Source organism: Ursus maritimus, unplaced genomic scaffold, assembly GCF_017311325.1.
Source record: "Ursus maritimus isolate PB19 unplaced genomic scaffold, ASM1731132v1 scaffold_5, whole genome shotgun sequence".
Taxonomy (NCBI): Eukaryota; Metazoa; Chordata; class Mammalia; order Carnivora; family Ursidae; genus Ursus; species Ursus maritimus.
The window spans coordinates 63,605,361-63,618,845 of NW_024426663.1; the positions used below are offsets into that span (position 1 = coordinate 63,605,361).

At 35.7% G+C, this 13,485-nt stretch overlaps 1 protein-coding gene across 1 annotated transcript in view; it reads left to right on the plus strand.

Moving 5' to 3' along the window:
* Window positions 1-13,485, plus strand: part of FBN2 (fibrillin 2) — a 239,082-nt gene that overhangs the window by 76,070 nt on the left and 149,527 nt on the right.

Here is a 13,485-nt window from a genome sequence, read left to right on the forward strand (position 1 = left end):
CATAGAGTGGTTTTGTATCAGTTTGTGTATTTAATGTGTTTGATTTGGAAAGAGCCAGTGAACATTTTATGAGGGGTTTGTTATCTCAGTTTCTCTGTTGTAGTGGGATTGGGAATATCCAGCCCTTTATATTTTTCCTTAATAGAGTGGTTTTCCAGTTCACTTACAAAATTATATCAAAGATTAAAATTCTGAGTGAAGTAGAGTGTCTGGTGTAAAATGATACATTAGAAGTTGGCACTCTGTCCTTTATTATTAAATAAGTATTTTGAATTCTTTATTATTAAATAAGTATTTTGAATGTTGTTTCTCGGCTGCCTGCCAAATTAAAAAACCAGTATTATTGACTCAAGGAGAATTTGGAAATTACCACAGCAGGTATCCTGTGGAAGAAGAGCTTACTCAAATAAAGATATCAAAAACATAATAATTTTCTGGAATGTGATTATGATATTGAATGTGAATTGAATATAATTTTGAAGTGTGAACTCCATAAGCATTCCTCATATAGAATAAAATCACTTGGCATATTTATGTGTGATCCAAAGCTTTATCATTATTACAAAATTCAAGAAGCTGCTAAAGGTGTCTAGCTTTCCTAACATAGATACTTAGAATAATGTTGATACTTCCAGTAGTATTGAAGTATAATATCTATCTTTAGAATGATTACTTAAATCAATTTATTCCAATTAAACTAATTTTCTTGAGACAAATACTGTATCTCTTTTCATTTTTTTGTGACATAAGCATTCTTATCTACTCAAAGTTTAGAAAAAATTTATTCCAGAAATTTGTTTTTGGCAGTCTGGCTTACCTGAGGTGGAAGAATGTGTATCTGAACTTACATGGGAAATTCAGTAAATCTGAACTTGATTTTCTGTGCCTGTTATGATTTTATCTGGGAGTGTTTTCCTAGTCGAGTAAACTAAATTTAGCAAATACATATTGTAATTGTTCCTGTGAAGAAAATATCACAAGTTTATTTAGACCCATTTATCTACTTAATTAAGTCTTCTGTTCTTTCCCTTTCCAAAAGGCAGTATTTGGGGCTTATTTTTTGTTGTTTGGTCGTAAAAAGTTTTGTCCCTCTCTGTAGAAAAAATGGTGGGACAAAGGTAAAAATCTAAAGTTTAATTACAGAAGACAAACGGGAATAGGAACTATTTTATTGGACAGGAGGTAGAGGCATGGCTGTACATGGTATGGTTCCAACACCAGAAATCATTCCATGGACCCGGGGAACATGTATTGTTCTATATTTTGTATTTAGCCTACTGCCTTTCTAGTCTGCTCTAAATTAATCTTCATAATTACATACAGTTTACATTATTTCAACTTAATTTCATGCTCCCCCAAAAGAGAAGGTAATAAAATGTGGCTAATTATATTAAAGACCCAATACATTCTCCCTGAAACTCTTAGGAAGAATGTCCATACAGTTTATGGCTTTTAAATATAATAAATATTGATAACCAATGTCTGCTTACATTGGAACGGTTAAGAAAAATACTTGCAAGATGGGAAAATTAAGTGAGCCCCGAAATTGGACCAGCGAGTTGGGGACTTGCAGAAGGTCTGGGTTATGCTGCTGTATCCTTGCTATTTCTTGTATTTTCCTTCCTGGCCTCTTTGGGGGTTGATTCTATGGCTCAACCTTTTGTCATTCTCCTTCACTTTTTACTTCTGAAATACTATCCAGGCTAGATCCAAGGGTGGTAGACTTAGGAACAAAGACAGTGTTTGATTGTAGGTGAGAAGGCACAGGCACTGACTGATGAAAGTGGTTGTGACATTTCCATTAATCATCAAACAATATATTTCTTCTTAGCTGAAAATAGAATGAGCCTTTTCCACATCGCATTTCATCAAAACAACATATAGAGCCAAGGCAGAGTTTGGAGAGAGACAGTGCAACTCTTTATTCACACTTGTCTGTGTTCTTTAGGAAAGGGAGCTGTTGATGTAATGTAGGCACCACCCAGAGCCCGAATCCAGTCCTTTCCTTCCTTACTTCCTGTCCCGGCAGCCAAATCCACTTAGCCATTGCCCAGAAAGAATTATGTGATTTAATATATGGGATTGGTGGGGAATAGCAGAATTGGAAGAAGTGGTGATTAGAATTTGAAAACTAAAGGTTTTATGAAGCCTTTATTTTGTGAGTAAGTCATATTTATTTGGATAGTTTTTAAAAGTAACTATTATCAATTTTCCTTAAGTAATAGTGTTCTTTTATGTAAAAGATCAAGTGGTATTTCCTTACATAAAACTATTTCATGTAATTGGTAGCGTAATGTATCTGGAAAGACTGTAAACTATTGCTACACTCAGTGACAGCTTTGAATTATAGTCAGTTTATGTATGATTTATACAGTGTTAGTGTAAAAATGTTGACATAAATTTAAAGTTAGTATTTGCCCTAAATAAAAATGTAACCATAGCAATTACTTTTGACCAACTGTCAAGGTAAGATATTTTAGTTTTCTATGTAGATTACAAGGTGAACATAAAGTACGGTAGTATTGGAAGATTTATATGAAAATGATGTCCTTTCTGTTTCTCTCTTGTGGCACATACTAGATTTCTGTTCATAGGGCAATGAACTTTTCTAAAATCTTTTTTATTCTAAGTTTCTGTGTCTGTCCAGAAATAAGAAAGCTAACCAGTGTTTTGAATCTGAGTGATTTGGGGAAATGGTGGCAGCATTAGCAGCAAAGTGAGCTTATTAACTTTAAAAGATTGTGTTATTCTTTTTTTTTGGTGGATATCTGTTGGTTGACCATCTCGCTCCCAACACTTGGGTAAGATTCTTGAGGGCAAAAACTCTGTCTTGTTTATTGCTGTATCCCCAAGCTTGAAACTGTTCCTGCTATATCGCAGGCTCCTAAAAATATATATTGAGTAATTGGGAGTATGGTGGATAACAAGTTAATTTCCTTGACTTGGGTTGAACATCCACAAAGAAGCTAAAATGTGGGGCCAGAGTTAAAATTGTATTTAGAAAGAGTCCAGTGTCCCATATTACGAGAATTTTTCCTTCATCTGATTTTTTTTTAATTTGCTTAATAATCTTATTTTGCTCTGGTTACCGTTCAAAGACAAAGAGCGTAAATAGTTAAGTGCAATTTGGCATCTTCTGCTTGTTCATTGGGATATCTTCGCAGCTAGAATCTTATCCTGAAAGGCTTGTTCTGCTGAAAATGCGAGTTTGAACATATATAGTTTATACTCAAATGAAAAAAAAAATGGTGTAGTAGCATTCATCTCTTTAGTTAATGTCTAAAACACATGACTAGGTATCTGTATTGAGACTTCTTTTTGGTTTGTATCAGTGGTTGGGTGGATTCTCTATCTGAGAATCTGAGCCCAGAGCATAAAGGAATACTCTGTGTGTGTGTGTGTGTGTGTGTGTGTGTGTGTGTGTGTGTGTGCCCGTCTGTCTGTCTGTCTTTCTAAAGGAGAATCAATTATTTTCCCCCTTCACTCATTTATGGTCTCAGATATTGTTAAGCCTCTCAGGCCTACTGAAGTCAAGTCTTATTTCTCCTGGGCCAGTTTGGCTCCAAAATCTTTTCCGAATTCTGTTGTACCGTGGGGAAAATGATCCGTTGGTGGAATAAACTGTTTCTTCACATCCAAAGAGAAGGCTTTTTTCAGTTACTTTATTCAAAGATTCTTTCATCCAAATATCCGTTTATTTTAAATGAGGAAGAGAAGTAGCACACATCAATATAATATGAAATTGTATATTAGAAGGCTGTGGCATTTTTCATTTTTATGATAAAATATGTTATTTTGGATTTCAGTCCACTTGGAGAAAGCACAAGTAGGTGCCAGATGTCCTTGCATGATCCCCCTCTTTCAGACTATACCTTCTTTAACATTCTTGGAGGTGGTTATTCTTTCCTGGCTTAAATGGAAGGCAGGAAAATAGCATCATTGTATTGGAAAGCTTCCCTTCAATGGCTCTTTATATGTCCAATAGTTGTTTGCAATTTATTCTGAAGAGTCTTCAGCTTTGTTCCATTACCACAGCTTTAGTCGTTTGAGATTTGTGACAACAAATATATTTATTTATGCTCATGAAACTCATGAACCTTGTTGGCACAGTATCTTTGGTTGCTATTCCAACTCTGCTTTGATAAACCGTGGAAAATAAACTTCTGTCCCAAATTGAAAAATGCTTTCTTTTACTCATATTACCAAAAGTATATTAATTTTAAAATAAATAATAAATAAACTCATTGACCATTGTCCAAAAGGTAAACTACATATTAAAATTGATATTTAAGTAGGGAGATTGTAAATATTGGAAACACATAAAACTTTTTAGGTCATCAATTTAGAAAACACAGAAGTATCATTTTTAAATCCTTCTTAAAAGAAATTTACAACATTATAATTAAAAAATAAATTCTCTCTCCCTTAAATAAGAAAGCCCAGTCTGCTAAACTCAAACCTACTGTCTGCCCCATAACAAATAAGTTATTCCTCTATAACAGCCCTTTTTTACATTGTATTTTAATTATTTTTATCTGATGACAGTATAGATCACACCAAAATATGTTAATAAAAGCTAATATTTATTTTTTTAAAGATTTTATTTATTTATTTGTCAGAGAGCACAAGTGGGGGAAAGGCAGACAGAGGGAGAAGCAGGCTTCCTACTGAGCAAGGAGCCTGCCGAAGTCAGCTGTCCAACCAACTGAGCCACCCAGACGCCCCAAAAGCTAATATTTATGGAGCACTTAATATATTATAGACAACATTTAAACCACTGTACATGGGTTTTCTTATTAAATCATCCGAGTGTGGTGTGAGGTCAGTTGCTATTATTAACCAGCTGTACAGATGAGGAAACTGAAGCACAGAGAAGCTAAATAACTTCGTCAAAGTTAGGTGGGTTACAAACTGCAGAACCAGGATTCTGCCCTGCTGGATTTTCTTGAGTTTTCACTCAGCCAGAGCCGTTGAGTGAACACAGGAGGATGACCTGGCAGCACATACCCCAGCCCACAGATTGCATTTATAGGGAGAAGCTCGTGGAGTCAGCAGCAGCAACAGGATTATGGTTCTCTCTTTGCTTGTCGCATTATGTGGTAGTGCATATGTTTGCCTGTGTATGCATAGAATGTCCGTGAAAGGATATTAGAAAGTTTGCATCATTCAGTATTTTGAGGGTGAAAATATTTTGAGGGAGAAAAGGATGGAAAAGAGATTTCTCATTGAGTGCTGTAGCATAAGTTTTTGACTTTTAACTGTGTAGATGTATTATTTGTTCAAAAAATTTAAAACAGAGGAAGGTAAAAAACAGGCTCATTTATTTGTTGCTTTCTTTGTGAAGCTCTCAACAAATTCCTGTAGCAGAACCCCTATCTCCCTCCTGGTGGGCTGACACAGTGCATACAACCTGTTAGACCCTAGTCATGGGGCATCACAACCTCTGTCCCCGGAACTCTCAACATGTCCATGTTCCATGCTGCCATGCAGACACTATGTGCATATCTAATGCTTATCCAGCGTGAAATAAAAATCTGGGGTTTGAGCAGAATTACACTTACTGTTAAAACTATTACTTTAGGGGCAGCTGGGTGGCTCAGTGGTTTAAGCGTCTGCCTTTGGCTCTGGTTGTGATCCCGGGGTCCTGGGAGGGAGCCCCACATCGGGCTCCCTGCTCAGCGGGCAGCTTCTCCCTCTCCTTCTGCCTGCTGCTTTACCTGCTTCTGCTCTCTCTCTCTCTCTGTCAAATAAATAAATAAAATCTTAAAAAAAAATCCTGTTACTTTAGTACATCAGTAAATATTTAGGAGCATTGAATGAAATATGTTTGACTTTAATCGTCGTCATTAGTTGCTGTTCAGGAAAAAATCTCATCGAAATATGTTTGACGACTTGAAATAGAAGTAAAATAGTATGGGAGAGATAGGTCAGAGATGATAATTACAGTAAAGCTGATTATAATTTGCTTCTGGCCAAAATACAAGTATTATTTAAAAGGGTGTATGTGGTAGTCATATTGTGAAGAAAGGAGATGTTGTTCTTAAATCATCTTAAATAAAAATCTGGTAGAATTCTGGTTATGAACTGCAAATGAGCTGCATGGCCCAGTGAAATTAGGTATCAAAACATGGGCTGCTTCTTTGCATTGAGGTGGGTTAGGACTTTTCAAAGTAAAAAGCAGACCCATTTGTCTCTACTCTGTGGTGTTTGCATTTGTTTATTTCAGAGATTCTTCTCTGTCTTGGTTTTTCAAAAATAGGTACATACAGACAAAAATATTTGTGCATGTATTGTCCCTTTCTCAGGTGTACACAATTACATTAATCATAGTATTTGTTTCAGGACATATTCTCATTATTATTTTACTCATAGCCTGCTTTTATGTAGTTAAATATCTTCAATAATATAACATACACTCATTAAACCACCAAAAAGAAAAGGTGGGACCAAGACAATTAACCACATCTACCCAGGGTGCTGTCCTACCTGCCCCCACTCCCACAACATAACCATCACTTTGAAACCAGGATTCCACATTTTCTTTACTTATTAGATTTTTTTTTTTACACCTGTAGATTTCCATTTATTATTATTAGTGTTATTTCCGTTTTTTTTAATTTTTTAATTTTTTTTTTATTTTTAAGATTTTATTTATTTATTTGACAGCGATAGAGACAGCCAGTGAGAGAGGGAACACAAGCAGGGGGAGTGGGAGAGGAAGAAGCAGGCTCATAGCAGAGGAGCCTGATGTGGGGCTCGATCCCATAACGCCGGGATCACGCCCTGAGCCGAAGGCAGACGCTTAACCGCTGTGCCACCCAGGCGCCCCTATTTCCGTTTTTTAAACATTACAATAAAAGGCTTAGTACTTTGTGGAACTTTTTTCACTTAATATTATGATGCTACGATTCATCTGTATTGTTGCACGTTGTTCTAATTCATTTTTAAGGTGAATAACCCATTATATCCCATTATGTGGATATACCTTAGTGTGTTCATCTACTTTCCCACTGGTGGGCGTCCTTCTCTGGTTCTTCCTGTTGTGAATATTAGCCAGCATACTTGCAGACACATATACTCTGGACACTGTTGTCCCACGTATCTCCTTCAAAGCAGAGCCCAGTGTTTCCCCTACTTTGCTCAGCAGGGACAGAGCTACACCATGGAGTCAGGGTCATTCTGATTTTTCAAAGACATATTTATCTTCTTTTTTGATCCACTTATTTCTGAAAGGTGACTTGTTTACATTTCGCTTATGATTGATGTCTGTGTAAGTAGCTTAGGTCACAGCAGTGGTCCCATGCTGGAGCCTTGTTCTCCTTGGTGACAGATGGGGAAACAAAGAGCCTAATACTCTGCAATTAGGGTGACCTCTACCTCTTCCCAGGCCTGTGTGTTAGCCAGCCTGCCCCCCAGATTGGTTGAGAAGCATCTGCTGAGTGATCAATGGTCTTAACCTGACTCACAGGGCTAACTCAATCTTCTAGATTATTCCTGAGCTCTCTTCCGTGTGGTTTTGGGCTCTTTATACAGATTAAGAAATCATACAGGAGAAGTAAAGATACTGCAAGCATTTGCATATCTTTTTTGTTTGTTTTTGTTTTGCAAACATTACAATTTATTTACATTTTCCCTCAAAGCATGTACTGAACATGACCAACTCTTGAGCTTGGTATTATCTTGACTGCTGTTTTCTGTATTCAATCTTATTTTTAAGACATACCAGTAAAAGGGATGGAGCATGTAACAACCTAAATACCTCCTTGAAAACAGGATTAATTCTGAGTCATGCTAACAAACTGGCAAAGATCGCTAAAGCTTATCTTCCTGAGCTAACCCGATCTTAGTCCCCAGCCTTCCTTCTCTCAGTTCCGCACACTTTAGCCCCTAGGAACAAAATTATGAATTTTTTAACACAGGGACAATAATGGAAACTTCTTTTTGATTATTTCCTTGTGATACCTTGGTGCCTAAAACTAAATTGTCTTCAACTCTTCTTTGTAACTCCTGCTGCCGAGCCAGTTTCTCATAATCTGATTTTCAGACACTTTGCACAATGCCTCTTATTTATTTATTTATTTATTTGTTTGTTTGTTTATTTATTTATTTATTTTTGAGAATCAAAACCTGTCTTAACTTGTCATACTTTCCTGTGTGTCCTAAGCAAAAGTGATATCGAGTGGGGTTGGTGTCTCTCTCTCTCCCCATAAAATAGACAATTACTTGTAATCAGATGAATTGATAGTAGGAGTTTTCTGCACTAAGGAATCTACTTGTCATGATGCTTCTACCTTGGGAGGCAGAGCATTGAGTAGCTTAGAAATTTGGAGCATATATATGAAAAGTTAAAAGCTAAAATGGAAATCTGCAGCGTTTGTGCTTTTAGAAACCATTTGGGAAGGACATACTGACCAGGTGCCAGGCTAGCAGTGGGTTTCCAGGCTTGACTTTTAGAAAGCCCTTCTGTGTTTCATATATGGAAAGCAGAACATCTAAGAAAGTGCGACCAGTAGGGAAGAGCGATAGGCGTTCAGAGGAGTAGCCAAACAGCAGCCCAGAGCTGACATTTGAGGCAAAATTAGTACATATTACTTCCTAGTATATTTATCAGGAGTTGCCAGCCTAAACTCTTTCAGTTTCTTCCCACAAATGATTTCCACTATTAAAACACCTACTTTGAATAACTTGGATACTATCTTGACAGTCTTACTCAGTTAACAGCAGTGTTTCCTAGGGAGTTCCTGAAGTGACATCACTCCCTAAATTTCAGCCTGAACAAAATGGTTTGCATGGAAAGTGGCACACATAGTTTTATGTGAAAGCATGGAGGAGAAAGAGTTCTTTATTTGAGACATAGTGGGTAACATCATTGTTACAAATAGGAAGTCTGTGAAAAATCCATATTCTGAAAGAAAGTCATTCAACAAAAAGATATTCTTTAGCGTGTGACTTGGGGTGGTGAATCAAAATTAGGAATATTCAGATCACATTTTGTTTTTTGTTTTTTTAATTGATGTTTTAAAGTTTTTATTACAATAGCAAGAAGACATTGTGGAGAGAAATGGCAGTGTACATTTTAACTACAATTCAGAAAATAAATAGGCAGAGAGACTCAGTGGCCCAGGATTTGGTACCCAAACGTTAGGGTCTCTGCTCCAGCTGCACCACGAGCAAATTGTGTAATCTCGAGCAAATTAGTGCCTTCATCTCTACAGTAGAGATAATGACGGTCTTTTGTGGGTAAGCTTTTTATGTCCATTATATAAGTTAAAAAGCTTTTGGCACTTTTGATCTTTTTTAAAGAAGGCAGTGGTAGCACAAATGGGTTGTAAAAGATTCAGTAAATCATGTGATTTGATCTCTTAAAAAAAGAATTGTAAAAGAGTTCTAATATAACATTTCAGTTATGACTTTTAGTATACTCTGCTATAGATAAGCTCTTTTAATTCTTAAAAAAAAAAAATACCCACTAGAGCATCTAGTTGCCTATTCTGATGAAAGTATTAGTAAACAATTAAGTGGACCTAACTCCATCGTCATGAAGAGGGAACATGGAACTGGGGATTTAAGATTATCCATTAATTCCTGACGGGGTGCCAGCCTGCTTTATCCCTAGCCTCGGTTCCATCTAAATTACAGAAATGGACATTTGAGACCTGGAGGACTGGATGTCAGGAAATTGCATTTTAGTGGACTCAGGAAGAATTTCCTAAATGGTGAGAACCAATATTGCTTCCTCAGTGCCATTGTATATTTAAATCCTTGTTTTAAAAAAAATATGAAAAAAAAAAAGGCATGGTAAAGTAATTTACATGATTCTTGCAGTTCAATTTCTGCTGAAGATCACTGGAAAAATTGAGAGCCTCCAAAACACCTTTCCGAGAGACTTAAAATTAGGTGTGTGTTAGTGATAGAAAAATCTGTTCTACCCTGGATTGAAAGGATCAGATGAACATTTTGAACTTTGCCTTTAGGGGAAAAAAAGCTATAAACTGAAATATGCCTCCTTATTTCTTCATTTTACTTAACCAGTAATTGTTTCATAATGGAAATGGAAAAGTTACAATGCAGACCAAAATAAACAAAATGCTAGTTTCATAATATTCTGGATGTGTATCTTCAGCTTCTATTGAAAAAAGTGAGAGAGAAAGAAAAGTTATCTCACAAATTACCATGGCTCAGTGCCTGAAGGAAATTAGTCTACTCTAAAGAAATATCCTGCCGTAGTCAAGTAAAAATGTAACAAAACTTGAAATACAATACCTAGACCCAGGACTGCATTTCTTCCAAGTGTTGTTACTTACTGACCTCCTGTAGTATGCGTCATTCACTACCCAGGCCTTGAAAAATGTGTGAAGAACTGAAGAAAAACTTTATGGGCTGATGATTTCTTCTAGATGCTTTCATTTAGTAAACATAAATAAAACTGTGATCATGCTTGAATTATCTTTTTTTTCTTAGTCCCAATCTAGGAATCTCTCTCTCTTTTTTTTAACGCATCCCTCTCATATTGCAGTGTAAAGTGTTTCTCATCTATACTTTGCTTTTGCTAAATTTTAGTACAATTAATTTTAAGGATAGTGTTAGTGATTTTGAAAATTGTAGCTGCAGGCCACGGCTATATTCATCAAATGTCAGGTATATCGTTTCTCTAAGTATCTGCTGTTTTACAGAAGACAATTACTTTGAATAGTCCTCATTTCAAGGACACAAAAGTAAAAATAAACAAACAAATAAATTTAGTTAATAGTATGAACACATTTCTTTTAATGTCATCATATGAGCAGTAGATGAATTGCTGTGTTTTCTATAAGCTTTGGTTTTCCTAGTGTGCTGCAGTTTCACATTTCCCCCATATTAATGTGTCTTTTTCAGTTTGACTATGAAGACTGTCTGAGGAATATTTATGTCCCAGTCTAGTAGCAACACATATAGGACAAATTCCAGGCTGATTGTGGGTTTGTATATTCCAGCATAGCTAGATTCTGGTGAATGGCAAAAGACAGTTTGGGAATATTTACCAACATCTGTTTACTGTCATACTAAATTAAGTATGACTTGATTTAACTAGCTATAGCTGATGCCATTATCTGAAGTATAAACATGTTCTTTAGTTATAAGATTTCATCTTCCAGACTCTTGGAAATGCTACCAGGACTATGTGATCGTAAATCAAAATTTCTCTTCTCCTATTTGTGATAGAATACCGTAATAGTTCTATCATAGAAGTAAACAGCTTATCATTTAGTTCTCAGTCTGTATCAAGAATTATAGTAACAAGGTCTGATTCAGCAAAATCAGTATTATTTGGCAGTTAATAACAAAACAGGATAAAAATGAGGATCATAAAAGTAATATATCCTTTAATGTTTCAATTTAACTTAAAACTTGTATGTAGACCTTCATTTTCCAATCCTCTCTTACAAGGAGTATGCAACATTTTTGAGGGTAGTTTCCCAAATGACATACTGGGCTTTCATTGTTACATTAACCTCACCAGAATGCTGAGTTCCATTTTCACTTCTTCTTTTAATTCAAGTTGATACACAGAGTTAGATTAGTTTCAGGTACACAACATGGTGATTCTACAATTATATACATTACTCAATGCTCACCAGGATGAGTGTAGTTGTCATACAACATTATTACAGTATAATTGACTATATTCCCTATGCTGTACTTTTCATCTCCTTGACTTATTTACACCTCTTAATCCCCTTGAGCTATTTTGCCCATCCCCTGACTCACCTCCCTTCTGGAAACCACCAATTTATTCTCTGTATTTAAGAGTCTTTTTTGTTTGTTTGTTTTGTTTTTTAGATTCCACATAAAAATGAAATCATGTGGTATCTGTCTTTATCTGACTTACTTCAATCTTATTCTTTTTTATAGTTGACTAATATTTCATTGTGTATACATACCACTCTTCTTTATCCATTCCTCTGTTGATGAACACTTGGGTTGCTTCTGTATCTTGACTATTGTAAATAATGCTGCAATAAGCACATATCTTTTTGGATGAGTGTTTCTGTTTGTTGTCTCTGGGTAAATGCCCAGTAGTGGAATTACTGGATCATATGATATTTCTATTATCAATATTTGAGAAATCTCCATACTGGAGATTTCCACAGTGGATGTACCAATTTTCATTCCCACCAACAATGCACAAGTGTTCCCTTTCTCCACATCCTTATGAACACTTGTTATTTCTTGTCTTTTTGATACTAGTCATTCTGACTGGTGTGAGATGATGTCTCATTGTGATTTTGATTTACATTTCTCTGATGATTAGGGACATTGAGCACCTTTTCGTGCATCTGTTGGCCATCCATAGGTCTTCTTTGGAAAAATGTCTATTCAGGACCTCCGACCACTTTTTAATCAGAATGTTTGTTTTTTGGTGTTGAGTTGTATAAGTTCTTTATATATTTTTGATACTAACCCCTTATTAAATATATCATTTACAAATAACTTCTCCCATTCACTGGGTTACCATTTTCTTTGTTGATGGTTTCCTTTGCTTTTTGTTTTGACATAGTCCCACTAGTTTATTTTTGTTTTGTTTTCCCTTGTCTGAGGAGACATATCCATAAATCTATCGCTAAGGGTGATGTCTGGGAGATTACAGCCTGTGTTTTTATGAATATTATGGTTTCAGGTCTCACAGTTAGGTCTTTCATCCATTTTGACTTTATTTTTGCGTGTGGTGTAAGAAAGTGGACTGGTTTCATTTTGCGTGTAGCTGTCCAATTTCCCAACGCTATTCATTGAAAAGACTTTTCCCCCAGTATATTCTTGCTTCCTTTGTCATAAATTAACTGACCAGATGGGTGTGGGTTTATTTCCGGGTTCCAGAGACCTGTATGTTTTTGTGCCAGTTGCAATTGCTGTAGCTTTGTAGTAGATCATAAAATCTGGGATGGTGATATGGTGATACCTCCAGCTCTTTCTTCTTTCTTAAGATTGCTTTGGCTATTTGTAGTCTTATTAAGTGGTTGCATACAAATTTTAGGAATATTTGTTGAAGATCTATGAAAATGCTATTGATATTTAAATAGGGATTGCCTTGAGTCTTTAGAATGCTTTGGGTAGTATGGACATTTTAATGATACTAATTCTTCCCAACCATGAGCATGGTATATCTTTCCATTAATTTGTGTCATCTTCAGTTTTTTGATCAGTGACTTAGTTTTCAGAGTATAGGTCTTTCACCTCTTTGGTTAAATTTACTCCTACCTATTTTATGCTTTTTGGAGCAGTTGTAAATGGGATTGTTTTCTGAATTTCTCTTTCTGCTACTTCATTTTTAGTGAATAAAAATGAAACAGATTGCTGTGTATTAATTTGGTGTCCTATAATTTTACTGAATTCATTTATCAATTCTAATAGCTTTTCAGTTTAAAACCTGAGGGTGTCCTACATGTAGTATCATATCATCTGCAAATAGTGGCAGTTTTACTTTTTCCTTACTAATTTGGATGCCTT